This window comes from Borostomias antarcticus (genome assembly GCF_949987555.1).
Source record: "Borostomias antarcticus genome assembly, chromosome: 22".
Taxonomy (NCBI): Eukaryota; Metazoa; Chordata; class Actinopteri; order Stomiiformes; family Stomiidae; genus Borostomias; species Borostomias antarcticus.
The window spans coordinates 3005218-3032238 of NC_140255.1; the positions used below are offsets into that span (position 1 = coordinate 3005218).

The 27021-nt window shown below is 46.2% G+C and overlaps 1 protein-coding gene across 1 annotated transcript in view; it reads right to left on the reverse strand.

The window, feature by feature from the left end:
- fat4 (FAT atypical cadherin 4) overlaps positions 1-27021 on the reverse strand; it is a gene marked incomplete at both ends in the record, with an annotated part of 85525 nt that overhangs the window by 43823 nt on the left and 14681 nt on the right. The gene's annotated exons all lie outside the window — the stretch shown is intronic.

Below are 27021 nucleotides of genomic sequence, written 5' to 3' on the forward strand. Positions count from 1 at the left end.
AGGAGTGGGAGGGTTTCTGTACGGCGTTGGAGTGTTGGTCAGTGTTGGTCAGTGTTGGTCAGTGTTGGTCAGTGCTGGGCAGTGTTGGGCAGTGTTGGGCAGTGTTGGGCAGTGCTGGGCAGTGTTGGGCAGTGTTGGGCAGTGCTGGGCAGTGTTGGGCAGTGTTGGGCAGTGCTGGGCAGTGCTGGGCAGTGTTGGGCAGTGTTGGGCAGTGTTGGGCAGTGCTGGGCAGTGTTAGGCAGTGTTGGTCAGTGCTGGGGGAAGGGCCGTAGATTAAATCTAAAACAGGAGCCATTCTGTTGTGAGAAAAGCTCCAGGCCCACCCCCCGTAGACCCTGTTTATGTGAAAACCCTCACAGTAACAATGGGAGGAGAGAGAGCGAGAAGAGGGAGAGAGAGAGGGAGAGAGAGAGAGAGAGAGGGAGAGAGAGAGAGAGAGAGAGAGAGAGAGAGAGACCAGCAGTGGGTACCTAATCAGAAAGGTTTGTGCACGGCGGCGACTCTCCAAGCTCCCTGACTGTTTAACAACCTTGGAGGGAGGTCGGACAGACCAGACTCTCGCACATGCTGGCTCCACACACACACACACACACACACACACACACACACACACACACACACACACACACACACGCACACACACGCACACACACACACACACACACACACACACACTGGACAGTCACTCAAAGACTGCTACAAAAACATTAACATTCAAATACCAAACCACAATCACAACTTTGTATGTTTAATAAGCATTTGGAGGTTGCAGAGGTTGCTTCTTCAACAGCAGACTATTCATTCGATTTTGATGATATAGGGAAAGCTTGGTAGATAAGTTTTTAGACACTTAATATGTTTTATTTGTTAGACGTCTTTCATGACATTCAAGGTTTAGCTGCAGAGACACGGCTCATATGCTGTGCATAATGATACGGAATGCTTTAAATCTGTTATCAGTCAAGAAAGTAGTGTAATTTGTGAACAGACACCAGCTGGAGTTACTGGAGACTAATGTTGCAGCTGTGAGACTGAGGTTGGTAATTCAGATGGATTAAGATCGATCTTTTCAGCTTTCACCCTGAAGCTTCACACATCGTGGAAGCGTCTGTAGCTATAGCATAGGGCTGGGCTGAGTTTAACACCGCTTCAGTCATGAAATTCCACTTGGTCATTCCTGATCCAAAGATTCACCTCCTTCTTCTGCTTCTTAACCATAGGACTATTACTCATTTTGCGTACCCTACATCTGCATCGGCCATTTAGGCTGTGACAGGAAACGTTTGGCAAGATGGCCTGATCTGTAGACATTTTGAGGGTGAAAAAAAAATGAAAGAGAAATGTTGATGAATTTAACATGAGGCAACGTAAAAAGAGATTTCTGCCAAATAACTTGACAATAAGAGACGGTTTCCCCCTACCCAGGCCATTCATGGAAACATACAAGGATCTGGAGTTAACCCTCTGAGTAGACTGATTCTCACTCACCACTCACACACACACACACACACACACACACACTGCATGCAAACACACAGGCACATGCATACTTGGATGCACACATATACACATGCATGAACGCACACACACACACACGCAACAAAAGGAAGTTTTGTAAGGCTTCACATGTTTAATGTTCACTTTTTATCATGAAGATGGGCTCGTTCAGAATACCATCCATCTTAATCAACTTGCCATTTGTATGCACTTCCACCTCCGTGCGGGAATACCATGGGAAAGAATTCTCCCTAAAGGACGGCTTCTCCAGAATTTAAAGAGATCATTAGTGGATTAAAACTTCAATGGCCTCCCCATGTTGTCTGCACATTCCATTACTTCAAGCTGTTTACTACACTATCAAAACCTGGAAGCTTTTTTGTTTTTTCTGTTACCGTTTTCTGTTTCTTGTTCAGTCACTGAGGAGCTTCCCATCCCTTCCAAGTTACCCATAATTTGAAGCGCTCTCCCCTTGATTTATGACCTAGATATAGCATGACTGACTGTCTATAGCGTGTATAACTGACGCACACCATGCAGTTCTGTGGGCCCGTCACATGAGTACATACAATTTCTGTCTCTCTAAATGTCAAGCAAAAGCAAACAAATGTCAAACTCAATATGATCTGTTTTCTCGCACTGCTCAGGCTAGTCCTAGATTCACACCAACAACAAAAGTGTTCCAAACTCCAGCGCGTTTTGTGAGTCGTCATCTTTGATTGGTCACTCGCGCTGTAGCTAGGGGTCGTCCCATTGGGCCTTGTCTGCTGAACAAAAAAAGTCTTATGGGTAGCTCGGCTTCACAGCCACCGCGTTTTGTCTCGCAGCACGCTCGGCTGCAGCTGAATGGCCGAGAAACAATCCGTCTCACTTCCCATTCAGGGGACCCATAGAGACGATTAATTGTCCACTCATAAAGCCCTATAGACCTGCCATGGGGGCGGAAGCGGCCGCCAAGGCGCTCCTAGTCGTCTTCCTCACCCTGCTCTCTCTGTCTTTGCCATCATCCACAGCACCCATGGGTTTTCTCAGGGGTCGGGGGGTCATCACGCCAGGTCAGAGGGCAATGATTAATCCCTCTGAGCGGCTACATTGTGGGAGCCCCGGGATGCCACGCGGGTCGAGACCCCAGTTTAGCACCGGGCTGTCATTTGTAAAATGACCTTTTCTGACATGCCATCTATTCTGTATCTGCTCTGCAAGAGGAGAGTGGAGGAGGTGGTGGAGGAGGAGGAGGAGGAGGAGGAGGAGGAGGAGAATGGGAGGCAGCGGGAGAGAAAGAGAGAAGGAAATGGAAAGAGAATGGGTTAGAGAGGGGGACAGACTGATTCTGTTGTTCATTTGGATCACTTCTCACTAAAGAACATCCACCCCTTTTCCAAACAAACAAAACACAACTTTGTGGGTCGTGGGTGATGGGGGATTTTGCGTAACTATTCAGACAACAAGAGACACTCACTCTTTCTGGTTCTGAGGCGAGTGGGTCCGATAAGCCCTCAAGCAAAGGACTTCCAGAACACTGGAAAATGAAGTCCCCCGGAATAAATGAGGTTGTGCTTCATGAGAAAGTTGCTTAGACTAGCCACAAACAATCAAAAGACATGATCAACAATGATACACCTACTGTATGAAGATACACAGAGGGGTTATTCGCAACAAGCTCTGTTCGCCCGTACTCACACAATTCATCCTGATCATTTACTGTACTTATTCATTTAATAACTCAATCCTTCTACCAATTATTTTTATGAAAGTTGCCTGTCAAGGAAAACGAGTCCCGTGTTCACATACAGTACAACAGCAGAGATACGACACTAGGAACGCCCATTTCGTCTTTCCACAAGATTTGACTGGTTGAATCTTGAAAACGGTAGTTTTAGAACTTTCAAAGTTCAAAACAATCAAATTTTGTCCCCAAACCGCTGTTGTATGTGAACCCGGCTTAATCCGATCGTCTGGTCGCTGTCAATCAGTAGAGGGCAGAGGATTTAAGAAGGGCTGTGCTGGGCTGAAAGGGCTTACAGTGTCACATATGATCTAGTCAAAGACAGGAGCAGTCACCACTTCCACCTCCCCCACTCCGCGGCACGCAATGCACAAAAAACACCGCTCGGAACTGGGGGGGGGGGGGGGGGGGGGGGGGAGAGAGAGAGAGAGAGAGAGTGAGAGAGAGAGAGAGAGAGAGAGAGACAGACAGACAGACAGACAGACAGACAGACTGGAGAGAGTGAGTGAGAGAGAGAGTGGAGGACTGGAGAGAAAGAGAGAGAGAGAGGGAGACAGGAGGAGAGATACTGGAGAAAGAGAGAGAGAGACTGGACAGAGTGAGTGAGTGAGTGAGTGAGTGAGTGAGTGAGTGAGTGAGTGAGTGAGTGAGTGAGTGAGTGAGGGAGTGAGAGAGGTCCTAACTTGGACACCCTCGTCTCTTCTTTCATTGCTTCCTTTCTCTTTTCCTCTCACCTCCTCTTCTCTTCACCCATCTCCTCTCTTTCTTGTCCTCGTTTGTCTACAGGCCCCCCCCCCCCCCCCGTTCTCACGGCTGCCCCTTTTCCTTTGCAGTGCTCCCTCTCTCCCTCTCCCTCTCTCCCTCTCTTCCTCTCACCCTCTCTTCCTCTCTCTCTCTCTCTCCCTCTCTCCCTCTCTCCCCCTCACCCTCTCTTCCTCTCTCTCTCTCCCTCTCTCCCTCCCTCTCTCCCTCTCTCCCTCTCTCTCCCTCTCCATCCCTCCCTCTCTCCCTCACTCCCTCTCTCCCTCCCTCTCTCCCTCCCTCTCTCTCTCTCTCCCTCTCTCCCTCTCTCCCTCTCTCCTCTTTTCTACTCTCCCACTTCAGCCTCTCTACTCTTTCAACCCCTCGTCTCTTCTTTCATTTGCGGCATCCCAAGCGTTAACTTCATCAAAGTCAGGTTACAGCCTCCATTTTGTCCATTCATAATCAAGATGACTCTGAAGAGATACACTTAGTAAAGATAACAATGCTTAACACATATGAGCTATTTTCATTCACTATGGTGACTGTAATGAAAGATGCCACTGTTCTTCATAATGTTGATGACATGTAAATGTTTTGATATGTTCTGATTATGTATTTATTGTGACACAGTGATGTTAAATTGAACAGCACAATGCTAATCCAAGGAAGGAAATCACTAATCCAGATTAAGTTCAGACAGACAGGGAATTGAATTGTCAAAAGAGCTCTCATTAACAGCACAATTGGACACTTTTAATGGAGCCTAAAGAGCCAAACAAGTTCTGATAAAATAAAGAAACAGGAAGTGGGAGGTTTTGTCACAAGGGAGAGGATATTTCACGTAATCTTATTCAACAGCTGATTGGTTTGGGTTTGTTGGTACACAAAGACGTGTTGTGTGAAAAGTTGTGAATGGCAAATGTGAGTTAATTATTCCATGAATTAAACTGTATCAACGATGACTGCAATGGAAGAGTTCGATTTTTGTCACCTCTGATGTGTGTGTGTGTGTATGTGTGTGCACGTGTGTGTGTGTGTGTGTGTGTGCGTGAGTGTGTTTCTGTGTGTGTGTGGGGGGGTGGAGGGGGTCAATAGATCATGTCAGAGGCAGATATAGTGTATGCAGATGTAGTGGCAGAGTTATCAGTTTATTTCCCGCCAAGAAAGCTGGCTCTCTCTGCCTTACACACATACATACACACGCACACACACACGCACACTCACACACACACACACACACACACACACACACACACACACACACACACACACACACACACACATACACACACACACATTGGCAGTACCTTATTGTGGGACAGACCCTGTCTGTAACCTGAAGCGCACATGCATACAGTGACAAAGCTCTGTTTCTGTTCATTGCTGGAACACAAAGGAAATACATCTGGATAAGCTTACAACATGTTCTTTGGACTTTACTCGACAAAAACTTTGTAGGAAGTGAATAAAATGGGTCCAGTTAACAATCAAACGGAAAGTTCTCCCCAGACTACATTGAGAGTATGAAAGCAATAACATTCATATAACATAAGTGTGTGCTTTAAGAACAACTGGACTATTAAGAAGCGGATCTACAGTATTTATTGAGACTTGCCAGAGAAGACCATGATGAGATAGTGAGACAGATTGATTTACACAGTCAACACTTAATTTCCACATCTCTCACTACCGTATCCCAGGGCCACAGACAAACTACCTTGTGATAAGTGATAGATTTGAATACGCAGGTGGACATTGGATAATGGTTCCCACAGTGTATCCCAGCTCTCTACGCTCCACTGCATGTTTTAAGGTGGGATGATAACATTTATCCACAAGGTCTTTATGTATTTTTCAGAGTGGCGAGGAGAGAAGAAGAAAGTAAATTTGACAAGGCAGCTGTGTTTGCAAAAGGAAATCATTTTTTAAAACCAGAGGAGTGATATATCGAGACTCTCAGCGCTAGCCTGTGTCCAGCGTAAGCCGTCTCGTCAACGACCGTTCACCGGAATCCGTCCCGTTCTCAGAGACCGATACTCAGGGGCCCGCACAGAGGCCATGTGCAATTAGTATTAACAGCTGGGAAGCCCATTAGGGCCGCTCTTGGTTTTCGCTTCATCTTCTCTGTTTGGAATAGAGTCCCCACCACTAGACGATCTTGCGCACTAATGAATGGTGTCTTGTCATTTCTGAAAGGGACGTTTGGGGGAAGGAGGTGAGGCGTTCTGGACAAAGTCAAGTAAAGAAAGAACGCAAAAATGATGTCACCCAGTGTCCTCAATGAGCTGGAAAACTGTATTAAGACATGTCATTTTTTGCAGATGTTCATTATATTTTGGCCAGGGTTAAGAAAATTAGTGGCAAAGGTTTTGTCTGAGGAGGATAGATCATTCGCCAAGGTCTTGGCTGAAGGCAATTTCTATCCATTGCAGGGAGGATCCAATCCAAACGAAGAGTCTTGAGGCCTGTGTGTGTACAATGTCTGTCCATTGGAGTTGACTTTGGAGAATGCGCCCACATGCAAGACCAACGTAAACACGAGGAAGCCGTATGTACGATCTCAGGCTATGCATAAGGTGAAGTCATGACATTGTAGAGATGTTTTCTCAACTCTTCAAATGGCCATTCTGTAAAGAGCACTAAGATAAGAGTCATCTCTCACCACAGAGCCAGTCTAATCTCATCTCTAGCTTTATAGGTCTGCAAAATGTCTCTCTCTCACACAAAAACACGTGTCCCTCCCTACACACACCTCTCGATCTCTCAGGTTCACTCAACTGCCCCCCCCGCTCTTTACAGGTGACATTCATCTCCCCATAAGTCAAACCAAGGGCAAAGTATACACAGATTATAAAACTTTTACCCGTGGGGTGGTAAATCTGTTTTTAGGAGGTAACTCTAGAGTCAGCGAGTGAAGAAGAATGAGATAAGGGGAGAATCTCTCACAAACACGGTGTAGCGGTCGTATTTGAGGGTGCAACGGTTTTTTTTTTCTCAGTCGAGTTCAACAAAGGCTATAGAAGTAATCCTTTCCAGAGGAGTGTACTTCTCTTAGCTGCAGCAGACTCCCCTCATTGTTGCTCTTGGCAAACACTCTTCCTCTGGCAATCGAAAAGAGTGATGCTATTTTCTGTTGAAAATGTGCCCCCCCCCCCCCCCTTTTCCCCCTCCATCTATTCCTGAAACGTTATACAGTGAATATGTTGATTCTTTGGTCAAGTGTGGGCTAAAAGGCCTGTAATCAGTTCCCCAAAGCTCTCCGCCTGCTTCACCAGGCTGTTTATTTCTATCTTGATGACATTGTCCAATGTTCGTGCTTGTAAGTATGAAACATTAGTCCTTCCGATATCCTTTACTGCTGCATTATGATTAAAACGCCGAGACGAGAGCTGCCTGCTCTGTCTTACACTACATTTATAGTTAGATAAATACAGAGAAAAAGAATTAACTCAGTTTAGCCGGTTAATCAAGATGGGGTAAACCCATTTGTCTGGGTGTGGGGATCCCAGAATTGTAGTATTACAGCTGGATCATTTCCCACACGTTCCACAAGTGTAACGCTCATATTTATGTTACGCTGTGCGCCGCACATAACCTCTGACATGAAAACAAATGGTGTGGTTAAACAACTATTGATAATAATTAAAGCTTTGCAGACTTCCAAATCTGGAGAGTGAACCGGGTCGATTGACTTGGTGTTCTAGCGCTGTAGCACTCGACCCTGAGGGTGTGGGTTTTGCAACACATTCTCACCTAGCTTCTGTTATTTTAAGTGGTTGGCTACCTATGTGTGTTACTCTGACAGGACCAGGATCTTAATGGCATTGTAATGCACTGCAAATAAAATATATTGGGTTTATTCACTATAGACGAGCCGACAATGCAGCCTAGTGTTGAAACACCTTTGCCACTCCTGATTTGACCTGCATCTGGACACAAGCATATGAGGTTGTAGAAGAGAGCAGGGAACAGAGTACAAGGGCTGGGATTGTTGGACGCCTTGCAGCATAGCCAGGCTTCCTGTTATTTGTTTGGTAGTAAATGCTGCTTCTCTCAGGGGGATAAGACTGACCTTCGAAGACTGACACCAGTCGCCATCCTCCCCAGAGGGCTTCTGTGTGAGTGTAAATGTAAAAGAAAAAAGGTATACAGGTCTGTTCTCGCTCGTCAGAATGTAGCGGCCGAGAACATTCCTCAGCCCATTATCTGAATCCACAGTGCTGCTACTTTTCAGCAGTCAGAATGCCTGTTTGAGTGAGTGTGATAGGGAGACAGAGAGAGGGGGGGGGGAGAGAGAGAGAAAGAGAGAGAGGAAAAAGGGAGAGCAGCTGAGGTCCTGAGCAGGCTCTGCAGTGCAAGTTTTATTGTCTAACTACTTAATTGTAAATAACAGGCCCTGGGATGTGAGCAGCCATTCATTCTCCAGACAGAGTGATTAATCCATGCTGGGCTCTGGGCGAGTGAGGCCTTTCTCCTCCTGCCCCTCTACGTCCCCTTCTCTCTACCCCCCTCCCCCCACTCCCACAAGCCTAATTGGCTAATTTCATAAACTTTGAAAAAGAGGCTCAACGAGACCCTCTTGGTAAAAGACTCGGGTTTAAAGGACTGGCATTGAGGGGAAACGAAGCATCACTACCTGTAGTTCCTCTGGGTTTCGTGGCGTTGGGGGGGTGACAGTCAGACAGAGTCCACAGGGGGGGGGCCTTCACGGAAACACCGAGGAGATAATGCACAGAGTCTGGTTTCACAGGCCAGACGGGGGGAAAGAGTTTATGTTGGCCCTGAAGCTGGTCACTTCCAAGGGCTTTGTCTGAGGTTAGACTCCGTGACTCTCTCATTATTTCTGTCTGCCCTGACACTACAGGCATAGAGCAGCGCCGACTACGTTTGTGTTCTCAAGCATATTATCTGTATATTATCCCATGTCATGTAATTTCAGTGTTAATTCTCGTTATAAAACATAGCTTCTATTGTTGTTCACTCTGGGACTGGGCATAGAATTAATGACCTTGAAATAACATTGGATGAACAAACCCTGTACTGTAGCACGGAATCCCTCCAAAAATAACTGCTTGATAACTGCACTTACTGCGTGCCTCGAAAATTGGTGCAGCCAGACATTTGTACGTCTACATCAGTTACTTAGCCCGCATGAGTCGTCACACAACCGCGATGCCCCGCGCTCTCGTAACGGAGGCATTATGGATACCACCCTATCGTGGCTCGCAATCAGCGTCTGAGAACTGCGAAAAGTGTTTTTGCCCCCGCAACCAAAGAGCAGAACCCCTCAAACATTGTTTACTCTTGTGGCCATAGCAAAGTGGACCCTCCATGCATGTGTCTGCTCCACTACAGAGATACCCATCTTTTGTCCCACACAGCAGCTGTAACCTTGTTTTCCCCCGCCCATTATTCCTCCATTTTGTTTACTTATTTATTTATTTTCGTGGCACGGTAATGTTCTTTACAAGCGGAATTCCAGCCTTTGTACCTTGGAGGGTCCTTCGCTAGTCCAAATGGCAGATAAACCCCAAGTATAAACACGCTCCCATTAGGGCCTGGCCACCAACCAGAATTACCTCAAAGAGAATCTGTGTTATCTGCAGACCTGCTTCTCTGTTTCCAATGATTCACTGCAGAGACCCGTGTAGGTCCCTGGGTTGGGCCAGGACATCACAGACTATAGTCTGAGAAGGATCCATCTCCATACAAATATTTACTGTCTTTTTTTAACAAAAGGGAGACAACAGGGGATATCAGCAAGCTTTTAGCCAGAGCAAAGTACTCCATTTTCTGAAGCCTACATTAAGTTTTAGAGGCTTGCTTATATGAACGTACATGTCCAATAGACTTTCATAGTCCTCTTGACACAGCGTAGAGGGAGATACCTACTAATATGTAGGATTTTTGCTTGCTCAGTATTTTCTTCACAACTTAGTGCATATGAGGAATAATAAATATGGTCTCAGGTATGGGTATTGATGGCAACTTTAAATCAACCCCGACCGTGTCAAACTCCACACTGGAGGTACTGTGCTGCTTGTGCAATCCATCAGCATCATTGGAGCAGTTTACAGTTGTGTTAAAGTGTTACTGTGTCTTTGCCTGTCTGTAAATCAGTGGTCTAGGAGTCCCCGGGTTCTTAAGTAACATAAAACTAGTAAACCACCAACTAAAACTTAAGGACTTTCATAAATAAAATAAATGAAGAAGACAAAATGGCAGTAAAAAGTGATCCCAGCGCACCATGGGAAAGCCCTGCGTGGTGCTTGCTAGGACTATTTTCATTTGGCCACAGTCAAACAGCAGCCCGTTCACATGTATCATTGAGAAGCAAGTGTTCAGAAACTGCATTAACTAGGACCACAGACACACAGACACTATACTACTAATAACTATTGAAACTTGAAACAAAAGTTTAAGCCCAAACACTAAGGTGAACTGTAAAATTAGTTATATGATAGAGTGGGCTGTGCATCGCAAACACACATCAATTCCTCTCATCTGACATTTCTTTCACCTCAGCTTCCCATGTGATGACCACTGTTCATATTAGCTTTTACATACGACTAGGCAAAAGCTCCACGTTTTGTCGTCTTCTTTTTTTTTTTTTACATTTGCATTTTGAGACTGCTTATCAGTTGCCGTTCCCGACTCAGCATACATCTGGAGGATTAAAGAACTTAAAAAAAAAAAGTTTTGGGGGGGGGGGCGATTGAGGAAAAAAAAAAATCAGGATGAAAAGAAGTTGGGAGCCCATAGAAATGCTAAGGAAGTGGCCCTTTTTCTCCAGTCGCCCGGGGGGTAGGAAGTTCCCAGCTCTGCTACTTCATTAATTCATGCTATTTAACAGGCGGGATTGTGGTGGGCTTCTCCGGCTCTCTTCACACCATGGCCAACAACGGTGCCATCAGTAACTGACAACCCCCCCTGGGCGGAGGAGCCGTGGCCCCTGGGGGCCACGCTGCAAACACCGCCACGGGAAACAGAACCTTTCCATTCAGGAGTTCAGCCTTTATTTGTCATCCCTGGTCTCTACCCCCGAACTGTGGGCCCCTGGGAGGAGGGGGAAGGAGGGATCGTCTACTAGGATGGGCTTGTCAGCGGAATCAGTATGCTCATCAATAACTTCTGACGCTCATTGCTGACCAGAGGGTCGGCGGTGGTTCAGGGAGGGAGGAGAGGGCCCAGGTGGTGGTGGTGGTGGTGGTGAGGTAGGGAGAGGAGGGAGGGAGGGAGGGAGGAGAGGGCCCAGGTGGTGGTGGTGGTGGTGGTGAGGTAGGGAGAGGAGGGAGAGGGTGGTGGTGGTGGTGAGGGATGGAGGGAGGGAGGGAGGGAGAGGGTCTGGGTGGTGGTGGTGGTGGTGGTGAGGGAGGGAGGGAGAGGGTCTGGGTGGTGGTGGTGGTGGTGGTGAGGGAGGGAGGGAGGGAGGTAGGGAGGGAGGTAGGGAGGGAGGGAGTCTGGTGGTGGTAGTGGTGGTGGAGATGGTGTGGAAGGGAGAGGAGGGAGGGAGGGAGGGAGGGAGGGAGGGAGGGAGGGAGAGGAGGTAGGGAGGGAGGGAGAGGAGGGAGGGAGGGAGAGGAGGGAGTCTGGTGGTGGTAGTGGTGGTGGAGATGGTGAAGAAGGAAGAGGAGGGAGGGAGGGAGGGAGAGGAGGTAGGGAGGGAGGGAGGGAGGGAGAGGAGGTATGGAGGGAGGGAGAGGAGGTAGGGAGGGAGAGGAGGGAGGGAGGGAGGGAGGGAGAGGAGGTAGGGAGGGAGGGAGAGGAGGTAGGGAGGGAGGGAGGGAGGGAGGGAGTGGAGGGAGGAAGTCTGGTGGTGGTAGTGGTGGTGGAGATGGTGAAGAAGGGAGAGGAGGGAGGGAGAGGAGGTAGAGAGGGAGAGGAGGGAGGGAGGGAGGGAGAGGAGGGAGGGAGTCTGGTGGTGGTAGTGGTGGTGGAGATGGTGAGGAAGGGAGAGGAGGGAGGGAGGGAGGGAGAGGAGGGAGAGGAGGTAGGGAGGGAGGGAGGGCGAGGAGGGAGGGAGGGAGTCTGGTGGTGGTATGGTGGTGGAGATGGTGAAGAAGGGAGAGGAGGGAGGGAGAGGAGGGAGGGAGAGGAGGTAGGGAGGGAGGGAGGGAGGGAGGGAGAGGAGGTAGGGAGTCTGGTGATGGTAGTGGTGGTGGAGATTGTGAAGATGGGAGAGGAGGGAGGGAGAGGAGGTAGAGAGGGAGAGGAGGTAGGGAGGGAGGGAGAGGAGGTAGGGAGGGAGGGAGAGGAGGGAGGGAGAGGAGGTAGGGAGGGAGGGAGAGGAGGGAGGGAGAGGAGGTAGGGAGGGAGGGAGAGGAGAGGAGAGGAGAGGAGAGGAGAGGAGAGGAGAGGAGAGGAGAGGAGAGGAGAGGAGAGGAGAGGAGAGGAGAGGAGGTAGGGAGGGAGGGAGGGAGAGGAGGGAGGGAGGGAGGGAGGGAGAGGAGGGAGGGAGAGGAGGTAGGGAGGGAGGGAGAGGAGGGAGGGAGAGAAGGTAGGGAGGGAGGGAGAGGAGGGAGGGAGGGAGGGAGAGGAGGGAGGGAGAGAAGGTAGGGAGGGAGGGAGAGGAGGGAGGGAGGGAGAGGAGGTAGGGAGGGAGAGTGTCTGGGTGGCAGACGAGGAGTGATGATGAGAAAGAAGGAGAAAGAATAACAAAGTTCTCACACTGAGGCCATCATCAGAGATCTATGTGTTTGTGTGCGCATGTGAGAATGTGAGCGAGAAAGACAGCGAGAGTTCTCTTTAAAAAGAGTTAAGAAATATCCACAAAAAATAAATATGTCCCCGTGAACTCTGAACTGGTGTTCTCTTACCGCATGACTGTAAAATGTGAGCCACCATACATGCACGTATACACACACGCACACACACGTACACACACACACACACACGTGTGCCTAATTATCCCAACCGAGACAAACTGCAGCAGATCAGACATTTATCCATACAAACCTCAGCCATTGGATCACCATTGAGAGTAATGGCAGACATACATTTAAGTCCCCTTCATACAATGTACAGTGTGTGTGGTTCACTAGGAGTTCGGAGCTCAATTCTGCCGACTTAATCCAAAGCCTGAGTATTAGGCCTGCGAGATCCTTTTGGCATTTCAACGGAAATATTGTGAGTAACCATCTGAAAGAATGTTATCCAGAATTCCTCAGATTATCCCTTGTAGTGGTCGCCTCAACTCAGTGTGACTGAAGGTGTTGAAATCAGGGGGTTAAAACGAGCCCCGAAATCTACCCTGGCCCCCATAACTTCACTCCCCATTCATCAATGCATTCGTACGTTAACTCCACAATCTCTACTGTAGGTGACTGTAAATGAACAGTGCACATTGTGTTCCTGGCGATGATAGACATTATCTACAGTGCGCTATTTCGAAGGGTGAGACTAAGAAGAAGGAGGGGTTAAGGGGAACATGGATCATGCCTTCCCACGGATCACCAGCCCAAGCCCCAAGAAAAGGGCCCATTTGAGGGGCAGTTTGGGAAGCAACTTGAGGGACAGTCTGAGGGACAGTTTGAAGGGCAGTTTGGGGGCAGTTTGAGGGGCAGTATGGGGGGCAGTTTGAGGGGCAGTTTGAAGGGCAGTTTGGGGGCAGTTTGAGGAAGAGTTTGAGGGGCAGTTTGGGGAGCAACTTGAGGGACAGTCTGAGGGACAGTTTGAAGGGCAGTTTGGGGGCAGTTTGAGGGCTAGTATGGGGGGCAGTTTGAGGAAGAGTTTGAGGGGCAGTTTGAGGGACAGTATTGGGGGCAGTTTGGGGGCAGTTTAAAGGGCAGTATGGGGGGCAGTTTGAGGAAGAGTTTGAGGGGCAGTTTGAGGGACAGTATGGGGGGCAGTTTGGGGGCAGTTTAAAGGGCAGTATGGGGGGCAGTTTGAGGAAGAGTTTGAGGGACAGTATGGGGGGCAGTTTGGGAGGCTGTGGGAGTCTATTTATGACGGAGTGCCAGTTAGTGGCTCGGTGTCAGTAGGGTTTTATATCATCTTCTCAACAGGCCCCCGGACACACACACACACACACACACACACACACACACACACACACACACACACACACACACACACACACACACACACACACACCCCAAACATGGACACAGTATGGGACAGACCGCTTCATATATAAAACTGTTCTCTTTGTCACTCCTTCTCTCTTTCTGTCTCTCACACTTAAGTCCAATGGGTAACAAACCCCCTGCAGCATGGAGATCCTTACTCCCCTATACTGGATGAAAGTATATCTGCAATGGGGTGGAGATGTTTAGCTGAGTTAAGATAATCACTACACACATTCTTGTGAAATGGCCAGAACATAAAAGCCATATGCAAACTGAACCTTGAAATTTATTTTTGTTGAGCAGACAGGCAAATTAACTACACAGACTTGTTCAAGAGGGGTCATCCTCAAGCTAGCTTATAAATACAGGCCTGAGAAAGGACTCGGAAGTATTGTTTATTCTGAAATGTACACAGGATCCAAATGGAAACCTGGGCAATGAATGCATACTGTTGGTTCATCTCTCTGTGTAAGCCTCATCCCCGTTCCTAGCGGCTAAGTGCATCGTGACTGACATCAAAAGGAAAATTTAGAACGTATTCTCTCCCTGTCTTCGTTTTAAACATTTTTTCAGGATGGGTACATCCTTTCTGAATGAAGTAATGACAGTTTGGGACAGACTGGCGCACGGCAACCACAGTCTTTCTTTTTTTTTTCCTTTTTTTCCCTCAACCTGGTTGATGATTTTAACATACAAGGGTGGATAGCAGCGTTTTCCCCCTTAGCCAAACAAGGGGAAATGCCAGGGAATTACCTGCTAGACCCCAGAGATATTGGCGAGCCTCCTGCCAGGCTGGAAGGGCTGTGGTGCAAACGCTCACTTTAACAGACAAAGGGAGAGGGTTAGCTAGGGCCTCCGGGGAACATTCTCTCATTAATTCTACTTAGGTCAATTTTTACGGTTTTCAATGCTTATTGACTGACAGGGTAGGAAGCGTTGACAGCATTAAGACATACTCAACCTCAAGTTCGACAATACTGTACGCTGAAGTTCAGCAGTGCAAATGTTATGTTTTAGAAAGAGTAAATGTGACATTATATATCATCAATTTGGCAACAAAGGAAGTTTCCAATCCAGCCCTGCCGACGGCAATTTAAGCCCAAGGAAAAGAGTCCTTAGCACACTTTTTCCAAATGAAATGTAATATACCATTACATCTGATTGCAGAATCGAGCTTCCCTCAGCTGGGGCAAGTTAACCATCAAAACCGGTCAGTGCTTTTTAATGTCAGTTGGTTGCCAGGAAGGACAGCAGCACTCAATTGATTGTCAAAAGGAAAGCGGAAATTCAACAAAAAAAGAGCTTCCAACACAGCCGTGTCAATATGCAGTAAAAAAAATTAAGAGGAAAAAGAGAGAAAATGTTAACTGCCGTCGGTGGCACAGATGTGTTGTACTTCATGACTCTCTCTCTCTCTCTCTCTCTCTCTCTCACACACACTCTCTCTCTCTCTCGCTGTCTCTCTTTTTCTCTTTTTGGCCTTATTGTTTCATCTGAGTCATGATGATAATGAATGGTGGAAAAGAATGGCCAGGGTTCCCTTTGAAGGCAACAAAAGCCGCCTTCGCCTTGTGACATCCTGGCCTGGTAAGACATAATCTCCAGGCTGTGCCTCAGCAGCGGGACCACGCCACCATGCCGAGCTGGCCTCTGGGCTAACTCACGCTCCGGCTCAGCCAGTCTGATTCCCATCAGGCACTGGGGAAAAAAAGGTGGGGGTGGGGGTGGGGGGGGGGCGGGGGGGTTGAAGGCTAGACTCAATACAGACGCTGTACCACACAGGCCACCTGGCGATGCTGTCACAGCGCTCCCCGCGTCCACCTCGCCTCGGGAGATAAAACAGTTAGAAAAACAACCCAAGGGGGACTTGAGTCACGGGAGGAAGGGAGGGGAGTGAGAGCAGTGATCTTCGATTAATGGAATTTGATAAAGAAAAACGGTGTTTACCTAAAAGCCGGGATGGCCGATAACTCAAAAGGGGTTGGAGGTTTAGCTTTAAAGGGGAACAGAAATAGCCAACTAAGAACTGATCACGTGTTGTTCCTCATATTTAAAGAGAACTAGTAAATTCATTACTCCCCAAAAAACAGATAAAAACCCAAAATAAATCACATTTCCAACATTGATATTTACGTTTCTAGCTGTCTAGTGCCGCCATCTTTAAATTCCACGTCACACTACGTCACTGGTATGGTGAAACCGGCGGCGCGTTTAAAGCAAACAAGAATATAACTAGCTAGCTAGTTGTAAAGTAGCCTAAAAATGAGCGATTCAGACGACCAGGAGAGAGAAATTGTGGTGCCTTTAAACCCCATAGCGTATGCGTATGAGCCTGTGCGAGAAACACCAATCGTGCAGTTTGCAGAGGAAGAAGCTGAGGAACAAGTGGTGGTTGTTCGGGGTCAGGAGCGGGTCGGCCGCAACGACTGGTGCCGCTGTGGGTGTTGCATCCCAATGCCGACCGCGGTGGAGTGTATTTGCTGCCAGGAGGCAAACTTGGACGATTTTGTGGTTGAAGGCCAGTGCATTACCTTGAAGAGGACTTTCCAGATGTTATGTGGGGAGAGAGATGTACTGGAGGTGGCTATGCTGTCCCTGAAGGACATCAGGGCTGAGACGCTGGAGCGTCCCATAAATAGCAGGTAAGGTTAATGGATTATGGAAGGTAGCTAACATTAGCCAGCCCAGGTAGCCACGTTGTGTCAGAAACGCACGCTAATCATCATTATAATCGAGACACCCTAGGTGTGCAGGAGCCCCCCTGTTTTATCACGAATATAGTGGATGATTCGTGCTCTTTCAGACTGTAGAAGTTATGTTAGCTAACTTGCAGTAAGTAGGCTAATTCTTCTGATTGTTTCTGACGTTCACAACTCTACTATAGGCTGCCGTAACGTTAGATTACACGAGTTAATTTAGCGGTGTCAAAGATGGGCTATAACTCAAGGAAAGTTAACAGACCGACCGTCTTTCATCTGTTTGTAGTCTGTTGTATTTTGTTATTTGCATAGTTTTTGGCCATTCATTTAGGCTATTATTACCTAGGCGACTAAGCCTTGTTGTAGCCTATCATTACTGTAGGCTAGTTTTTTTATTTTTAATTCTGGACATCAATGCAAATGCATGAGGCAATTCTCAATGTTCATTCGAGTTTAAATAAAGGTAGCCCAAATAACATTTTGCATACTTTTTTCAGACTCTTCAGGTTGACAGCCTACAGACAGTTCACTCTTTGGACGAGAGGGCATTTGGGGAAAAGATACCGGATTCCAATCCCATCCTGCGCTGTGGCTTTCATCAGGAATTTGTTCCCCTCTCCTGAATACCATGGATTTGAATATGCTTGTGATGAATTTGAAATATAATATGCCATTGCCAACAGTGTCATTGTCTGTTTCAATTCATTTTTTGTCTTTATCTGCTCGTATCCCTGGCTCTCGTCTGCCATGTCGATTGCTGTAGTATATGCTTAGGCTATGCTTTGTTTAGAATATGCTAATAATAATAATAATAATAATAATACGCCTTACACATACATATGATTATGGAAGTATGAATGAGTATGAGTGAATTTTGTACTAGAGTCGTCATGTAGCCTGCTTATATTATCACACTATTTATGATACCTTGCAAATTGAAAACCGGTATGAAAGTAATTTAAAGTAATGCAATTATGTTCCAATACTCAAATAGCCTACCCCAACGTTTTCAGAAAACTGAGTTTGTGTTCCACCTCAAAAAAGTATCTCAATTAGCCTACACATAAGCGCCTGCGCAGTCACCCACCCCATCTGCGTGCGTGAGTGTGATACAGTTGGAAAGCGACAGTTGAAAGTGAAGTTTCCTGTTGTGTCCGATGAAACAAATCATTCGACTTGATCGGCGAGATACCATCCAACGTGGTCCGGTGTCGACACGATACAGCATAGCCTATATCAAGTACTATGTAGCCTAGCCTACATCCTCATCTCCTGGTGGTCCCCCCACTGTTAATCCGATCCTGTATGAGTTACAGTACCTAAGTATCCTTGATTATGTGTAAATATGTGTAAATTCATAATGTATATCGTTTGTATAATTATGCCTTTACTGTGAGATGCCTGTCTTTGTTGATTGTGTTGTTCATAATGTGCAGGGCCAATGCATTGCAATTAAATTCAGTAAATCTCCACTTACATTTGGTCCTCCCTGGTGAGAAAAGGTAGGATTGATATTTATGGAATTAAATAGAATATTTTAAAGAAATTTCGAATTATTCATAATGTTGTTTTATGATTACTGTATTGTAAGTGTAACCCACATTTTATCTTGGAACAGCCCAATGCATTAGACTAGGTAAACTGGTTTGATGTTTGAGATTACACCTGGATAAATGTCAATGTTGTAGTTTTTAAAAACGTACATTTTGTCGTAGTTTGGGGGGGGCGGGGGTTATTACTATGTAAGTAGGCTATTCATGATTCAACATATTTATTTTTTCGCTGGAAAAAGCCAGGCCAGCCCTAAACGCACGCGCCCTGTCTACGTGTAGACTACGTTGTAGTTTCTGCAAACCGTGCGGGATTAACCATTGTTTGTTTTTTTTACTATGGGAATAACTCGGACTCAGTAATCTCGGATAAAAGTATAGAAGCAAATCCCCCAAAATATTACTCTCACACTTTGGATTAATTTATTCGAAATTAAGGTAAGACCATATGTTTGCTATCTAGAGCTCTACCTTGTTCGAGAAAATGTGTAATAAACTGTTGTGCCTCGTGTGGCATGGCGTTGTTGTGAAGTAGCCTAATTGTGGTTGTTATTAACGATTAGCCTTGGTGTCCAAGTTATAGCCTAACGTTATGGGTAGCCTAGTTGATCGATTCGGCTTCCATCCATGAAATGTAGGCCATATAAGACCATTATTGAAACTTGTAAAGTGGGGGCCACTAGATAGCCTAATCACTGACTGGCTTGTTAATTAGGGTTATCTAGAGACTGGACCAAAATACCAAGAGAAAGAACGTTTTTCGAGTTTAATTGCTATGCAGGCTGGAAACTGTGTGCGTGTCTGGCTGTGTGTGCATTTGCGATGTTGAAACTGGACTGGTAGCCTAACGTTAGATCTCGGCAGCCTGGCTACTTGAAAAGTAGATCTTGGTTCAAAAAAGTTTGAGGCTTGATTAGCTTGTGACTCGTAGGCCCTATTCAGTTTATTTCAGCAAGCTGCAACTGCTTAACCTACCAGTCTGTCCTCTGCCTGACTTGCGCGTTTGAGCGCTCTTTCTCTGCGGCTCACGCACGACTGGCCCTGGCTCTGGGTTGGTCTGTCTGTTGTCCCTACGCTGTAGCCCGAAAAATCAAAAATAGTTGGCGTTGCCTCTGGCTTCAGTCGTCTGGTTCTTATTTTCTCAATTTTCCCTGTCTTGTCGAATTGGTAGCTCTCCACATAGTCCGTTGGCAAGAAATGATCGCTGCAGACCCTGAATTCCGGCGCAGTTGGCGGGCTAGCTCGTTTCAGAGCTGCTAGCCAGCATTGCAGGACAGCTTTCCTTTTCAAAGGCAATCGGTGGTAGTGTGTCTCCAGACCGGCTGATGTAGTTCTGTAGAACTCGTTACTACAGCCTGGAGCAATACAATAAACTCCCCCCGTAGATCTTTTAGCAGAAGTGGAAGCCATTTCAGTGTGTACAGTAGCTAGCATTACAGTAGGCTAGTGTACAGGAGCTAGCTATAACCATACCAGTGACGTCACGTTCAAAAGGGCTGCGCCCTAGTAACAAAACAACAAACTCGTATCACAGTTTTCTCATTTATAGCTAATTTGGCAGTTTTGAGTATTGGACCATGTATATGACTAATAAAACATCTGTTATGTCGCCTTCACTTCCTATATCATTTCCACTCCTCTTTAATGGAATTATCGAAGTCTTTTTTTGGCGGCATGGCCTGAGAGAGGTGAAGGCAGGTCAGATGGATCCTCACTCTCTTGGAAGCTTCACTCCTTTCCAGTTTGACATTTTTTCAGTCTGACCTATTTTACCATCTCTCCTTCTAACCATTGATTCATTCTGCTTTTGTTGGGGTTTTTTTCCTCCTCCAAAGGGTTTAACCTTGGGTCACCACCAGCTTCTTAATCAGTTCAGCACAGGACCACCCCACTCAATCCCCACATACCAAGAGGGAAGCACTCCCTGATACAGTCAATTACGATAAAGACCTCACGCCCAAAATCGGGGGGAATATATCCCCATATGAACGCCACGACCCTAATACAATACATAGATTTGGGGGTGGGGGAGGTGAAACACCTCTCCAGAAAATCTAGACTTCAAAAGAACACTCATCTTATGAGGGCGAGAGGGAGGGAGGGAGGAAGGCAGGGTCTCTTAAGTAGGTCTACAATGCCATTAGTGTTACGGTGGTTCTCAGATAAGAAGAAAAGCTGAGAAGGGACCAAAATCCTAAAACTGTGTGTGTTCTATAACTCACTAATTTACAGTACGTCACCTTCATTTTTGGGGAGCAACTCTCTCATTGACATCAACACATTTTGACATAATCCAAGTTGCATCTACTGTTCTTTGGTAAGAGGGAGAGTAAGACGGCTGTCCTCGAAGGCAGTGCCGAATGACTGTCAAGGGGCTGAGCAGCTTCCTGGGTCAAAGGTGAAAGAGTGCTCAGAGAGGTCGGAAGCTGAGTCAGGCAGGGTCGGAGTTCAAGCCACACAGTTGTGTTTCTTTCTCCTCCTCCATAAACACGGGGTTAACCCCTCGGTGTAAACCACCACGGCCAAAAAAAACACCTGAATGTGATCTCTTCTCATCTTCCGTCATCTCGTCTAATCTCATAACTCCCCTATTTATCAGTGTCAGTATATTCTCCTAATCCTCGTTTCACCAGAATACAGATCTTGCTGGTGAATGGGAGCATACCGTAAAACATTTATGAGATAAGACACACTTAGTAACTAGTGTCATTCCTTTAAATGAAAACAACTGAGACCATATGCTTATAATAAGGGATTTACAGTGACTGTCTCAGGGGTTGACAGTACATACAATATAATATCACACAATTTTATCAGATAGTAGGCTACTTATCCTAAAGTATTCATGGTTTTCTGAACACATCCAAACATTGGCTGGATGATATTCCCTCCCTCACACTCCCTGGCCCCTGGCCCGTGTATTCATCTGAGCCAAACAGAGCCAACACTCACTTCAAAGAGAGACACTGATAACTGCGACCTGATAGCCGCTAAAGCCAGACTACTGTACTACTGCCAGCTACCGTAAACTGCTGAAGACTCAGACTGCCGACGCTGGAGCAGACCGCCCAAGGGCCCCACCGACGCCCCCCCCCCCTCATCCTGAGAAAAGTTTAAAAACGCTTGTTAAAGAACTTCAACTTCCTTCTGTAGATGAGGACAGCAAACACAACCTCCACCCTGGGGTGTCACAGAGAGAGAGAGACGGCGACACCTCCGCAGACACTTGACAGAGGGAAAAAAGAGTGTGTGTGTGTGTGTGTGTGTGTGTGTGTGTGTGTGTGTGTGAGGGAGGGGAGGCAGAGTAGCACTTCAGTCCCAAATGAGAGACACAAGCCCCCAGCAGCAGCAGTCAGAGCCGTGGGGACACAGGGTCTACTGTTCCCATTGAGTGCTTTGTGTCCCCTCAGTAAACCGTAGTACAATGAAGGCGGCGTGCTCCCCTCCCCTCACCCTGGGCTGTCAATACTGGACCTATCACACACTGAATGGCCAAATCAGCCTTCCCATGAAAATCAAGTCAATGACCTGCTTCCCCCGGCTCCCCCTGTGAAGTGGGTGACAGCTATAATTTCAACGAAGAAGGAGAAGGGGGAGGAAGAGAGAACGAGAGAGAAGGAGAACGAGAGAGAGAGAGAGAAAGAGAGAGAGAAAGAATGAGGGTTATCATGTGTTGAAGAGGAGAAGAGTTCTCCCCGGACCCGGCGGCCCAATATAAATGCATTAATTCCTTCTCTGTGAGGTCACCATAAATGATTTGATTGTGGCCGATTCGACATCGTTTTTTCCTGGCTTCCCCAGCGAGGAGGAAAAGCAAAATGCTGGGAATGTTCGAAATTTTCAACCAAACTTTAACTTCAGCCTTATGACCCGATCAAGTGGAAAAGAAGACAGCCTTTGTCAACCTTGGCCCATCCAAGAAGAGTGAGGCAGTGAGAGAGGAGGAAGAAGAGGGGGGGGGAGAGGAAGAAACGTAAAGATTTTGCCAAGCTTTTGTCACGCTTTAAGGGCCGGTTTAGTCAATTGCTGTCAGATCAAGAAGACAGAGAGAAAAACAACCATGGTCGCCTTATTTAAGAAACACTTTCTCTCACCGCCAAGTAAGGAGAGTCCCCAATACACAGAATTACACAGTTACTTCTAAAGGATTTGCATTTAAAAGATTGCATACAGGCCTGAATGCAGGTCGCTTCCCCGTGACCATAGAAACATTTTAAAAGGTGTAAGATTCAGTCCACTGAACTTTAAACGACTTTATTAAAGTGTCACTAATCAGAAGTGAAAGACACAAGGTTTTAGTGTTTGGGCAAACTTACAGAAAAACTCTCAAAAAGCTTAATGACCTGTTAAGAGCATTACTTTGAAAAGCCTTGTTGACGGCCAGTTTAATAGAAGACAGGGACTCATTGCTCACTTTGAGAGAAAAATAAAAACCTGAAAATTGCAAGAATGTTTAAGAATTTCTCAAGAAATCAGTTCTACGGGGAAAAAAAATCCATCCCCAGTTTTGTGTGTGTGTGTGTGTGTTTACACATTTAGGCTACATTGTGCACCTGCATAATCCTTATAACAAAGACACAAATATTTAGTTTAACTTTTTATTTGTTGAAGTTTAGCTTGGCTTTCTATTTGTTTAGACTTAGAATGAAATAGGCAACAAAAATGCTCATCCAGATACAATATAATAGTATCTTATTTATTTAATAAGTGGTTGGTGACAAATAACATGCGTCAGCATTCGTTTTCTCTAAATTCTCTAGATTCGTAAGCAGAAAATTGCTACCATTACAGCGTTTAATGGGATAACAACCAAAAGAATAATCCTTGGCTGACAATAGTGATGTCTGAAAGGAGTCCTCTGAGTGCTGTTTGGTGTGTGCCAGCGCACCCAGCCTCTACAGCCACTGGCGGCCTGTGTAATCTCCTTTCAATAAAGACCTAGAGAGGGGACCTCCAGACTAGTCTCTGTCCCTCCATCCATCCACCCGTCCACATACGTCCATCTGAGGGAAAACCCAGAGATGAAGAGAGCCAAACTAATTTCCATCCAACAAAGATGGGGGTCTTGTGATCGGGGAGAATAAAGTAAGACTGCGGAATAGACATTATTAAGAAGAATAGAGAGAAAGAGAGAGAGAGAGGGGAGAGAGGGGGGGTGAATTAACATCAGTGTTAGGGATCCAGCGTCTGATCTTCCATGCCGGTCCTAATCATCATACACACCCTAAATGAATCATCCCGGGACTTTGCACTGAGCTGATTTCAGTGCAAAAAATTATGAAAGCAGGAACTTGATGTTATTCAGAGTAGAGAAAAACAACAATGTAAACAAGCAGGGATAACGATGGGTCTGGTTGGTGTCATAATGATGTGAACAGGATCTGGGATGGCTAACCTGGCTAATGAGAGGGGAAGGGGCTTTTTGAAGATGAGAGGTTCTAAAATGGGGACGAAGGGTGCTTGCTCCACATTTGTGTTTTCTTAGCATAATCTTAGCCTAATTCAGTCATGGACTATCATTCTACTGCACAGCAATGGAGACTAATATGTTTGTGTAGGTCGATGGCCATTACTCTTCAATATGTAATTTAAACTGTTTTCCTTCAAACATTTCTTAAATTCTCACCTTCACACGGTGTGACAAAGCTGGTTTAACTCAAGATCACATTTCACACAATTCACTTCACATCCAAAAGCCTTAACCTAACATGATTTTCAAGACCACGTCAATGGTAAACATTTTCCCTCATTTGGCGAACCTCAGAGAAAGAGTGTATAAGTATACCATCCATGATCATGTTGTCGTGGCGACTTTAATACCAAACGTCTGCTGGGCCGCCATGAAACCTAACGCCATGCAGGGCCACTTGACAGTCAGAGGATCAAACCTGGCTTCCATGATTGAGTCCATATGACCAGCGATGCCAGCAAGCCAGGGGCAACCACAACTTTGAAAATATCAGTGAGGACAGTATATGACCTGGGAAAAATAAATTAGGTTTCAAAGACAAATGTGAATCTGATGTGAATTTAGTGTTACATGCAGACTTTGTACACCCTGAGAAAGACAGCCAGCTAACTGAATAATATCAGGAGTAACGTGACCCCTGAACTGAAGAAAGCCCAGTGGTTAACTTCTGGATAACTTGCTCTTGACCATTTGTGTGTCATTTGACCCTAAAACATAATTCGCACAATCATCACTCACTCATACCTGTCATACACAAACAGACCTATATACATTGTCATTATTTCAAATAATAGCATTACTACTTAAAGGTAACCCATATAGTTTCATTGTAAAACAACTCGTTCTTTGATTACATTCAATTTTTCTCTGTAAAAAGCATAGTATGCTGAATGTATTTCCTACCTCATAAGTCTTCGGGAAAGTGTTCTTTTTTGAATGTTTAGAATGCAACATTGTTTACATGCCGAGACGGCGCAGATGCCGAGTAGCAAGGTAGATTGCATCCCACTGCACAAAACAATGCCTCCAATTGGCTCGTGGATATAGAAGCCTCTGGTTGGTCTAGAAACACAAGGTGGGCTCTACTGGCATCTACAAGGCTAGGTTTCACACTGCAATTTACAGCGCAGTATACGTACAATGCTTGTGTGCTTGCTGGTGTGTCCTCATGTACGTACTATCAGACACATGATACATCATTTTCAGGGACCACCATGTGAAACTCCTTTGAATCCCTTTAAACAATTGATTGTAGTACTGTGAGCATGCAAGTGAGTGTGAATGCACTAAATAAAAGACCAACTTCATCAGAACTGTGACCTCCATAGGCAGCCAATCAGAGACAAAGACATAACAGTTTTATAGCCCAGCCTGCAGTGAAGCATGATGGGAAGTAATAACCACATGATTATGAACAGCGTCCCAGGCTTGTGACACGTCAAAAGCATAAAGACAGCATGTGGAGATCATGCTCTGACTGCCAGTCTCAGGCACTGTAGGATCCCATCTCTCTTTCTCATACACACACACACGGACACGCACACACACACACACACACACACACACAAACGCACACACACACACATACAGCTGGGACTATGGTTCTGCTGCCAAAGGCAAGTGCCTCTTCCGTTGCCGTTTCAGGCTCTGCCAAGACAAGTCAAAGGTCACCCCATTCAGGAACGACCTGGACACAGACAGTGTGAACGTCCCCCACCTTCTCTCTGGGAATTAAATCATTAGTGGTTTGCGAAGGAAGGATAATGATCCACACCAGGTTTTGCGACCAGCGCTAAAAAGTGAAATCCCGCGGAACCGGACCTTCTATGGGCCTGTCGCTGTAAATATTGATCTCGTAACGTATATTTATTAAAAAGTACATTGACAAAACAATACAAACGAAGAGAAAACTCATATAGGTATGTTTTAATCTTGAAATATAACAATTATATTGTCATTTATTTGTCATATATTTGGCACAAAGGGACATCTGTTAGTTGTACTTTGTAGCATTCTGCCTAGCGTCCACCTTAAGTCACGTGACCTAACGCCCTATCATTATCAAACAGCCAGAGCCTGAGTAAGCCTACGTTCATCCTATGTTAGTGACTCATCGATTTCAATGCACACATGCTTGGGGAGGGAGGGTGTGCGGGGGTGGGGGGGGGGGGTTCTTGAGCGGCAAACACAGAAATGTCTGGAACCCATCTTACTGTATGGTGAGTCCTGCCTCTTGATCTCATCAACCACCTGGTTCCAATGGCAGAACGAGCTCCTCTAACGGTCTGATATAATGATCACTGACAGAGACCTGGAGTTGATGTAGGACCCCGATCTCCCCAGCAGGGATGCACTGATATGGGGTCTCTCCCTGGAGCACTCCACTGATATATGAGGCTGAGTTGTGGGTTCATGCCTACATCAACCTCATACAGTACATTGGTTTTGTTTTCTAATCATTTACTGCTCATTTATAAATGTGTACATAGGCCTACCCTCTGTTTAGCTACTAAATGATCTCTAAATGGAGTATAAATGGCCTGTCAGGGATAGTTGTTAGAGTGTTACCAAAAGACCTTTGGTATCATGGATCATATTTCTCTGCTGCAAACTGCATGCCCCATATCTGCACTGACTTTGGTTGATGAGAGGGTGGTCTCCACACACGCACGCACACACACACACACACACACACACACACACACACACACACACACACACACACACTCTCTCTCTCTCCATCCCTCTCCCTCTCTCTCTCACACACACACACACACACACACACACACACACACACACACACACACACACACACACACACACACACACACACACACACACATTCTGAAACAGGACTGCAGGGGAGAGAGGCAAGTATGACAACGTTCATCATAGGAAGCCCAAAGCCCCAAAGACACTTCATCCATTTGCATAGAAAACCCAAAGAAAGCTGTGAAAGAAAAACACTGTCAAATAGCACAATGTCATTGCCTGTAATTGAAACCAGAACAACTGCTATCTTTTAAAAACCAGAACAACTGCTATCTCTGCCGCCTTTTAAGAGCACAAAACTGTCAAACCTTCCCACTGCTGCTTAAGATATCGCCACTTTAATAAAATAATAACTTTTGCCTGACAACAAAGCCAGTGAGGGCTGCTCAGGTACCCCAATCACGAGCGAGAGCTCGAGTCACGTTGACTCGCCTGCACATCGCTGCCCAAAACCTTCACCAGATGTTTTCAATTAGACAGCTCTGTCAGAGAGGGA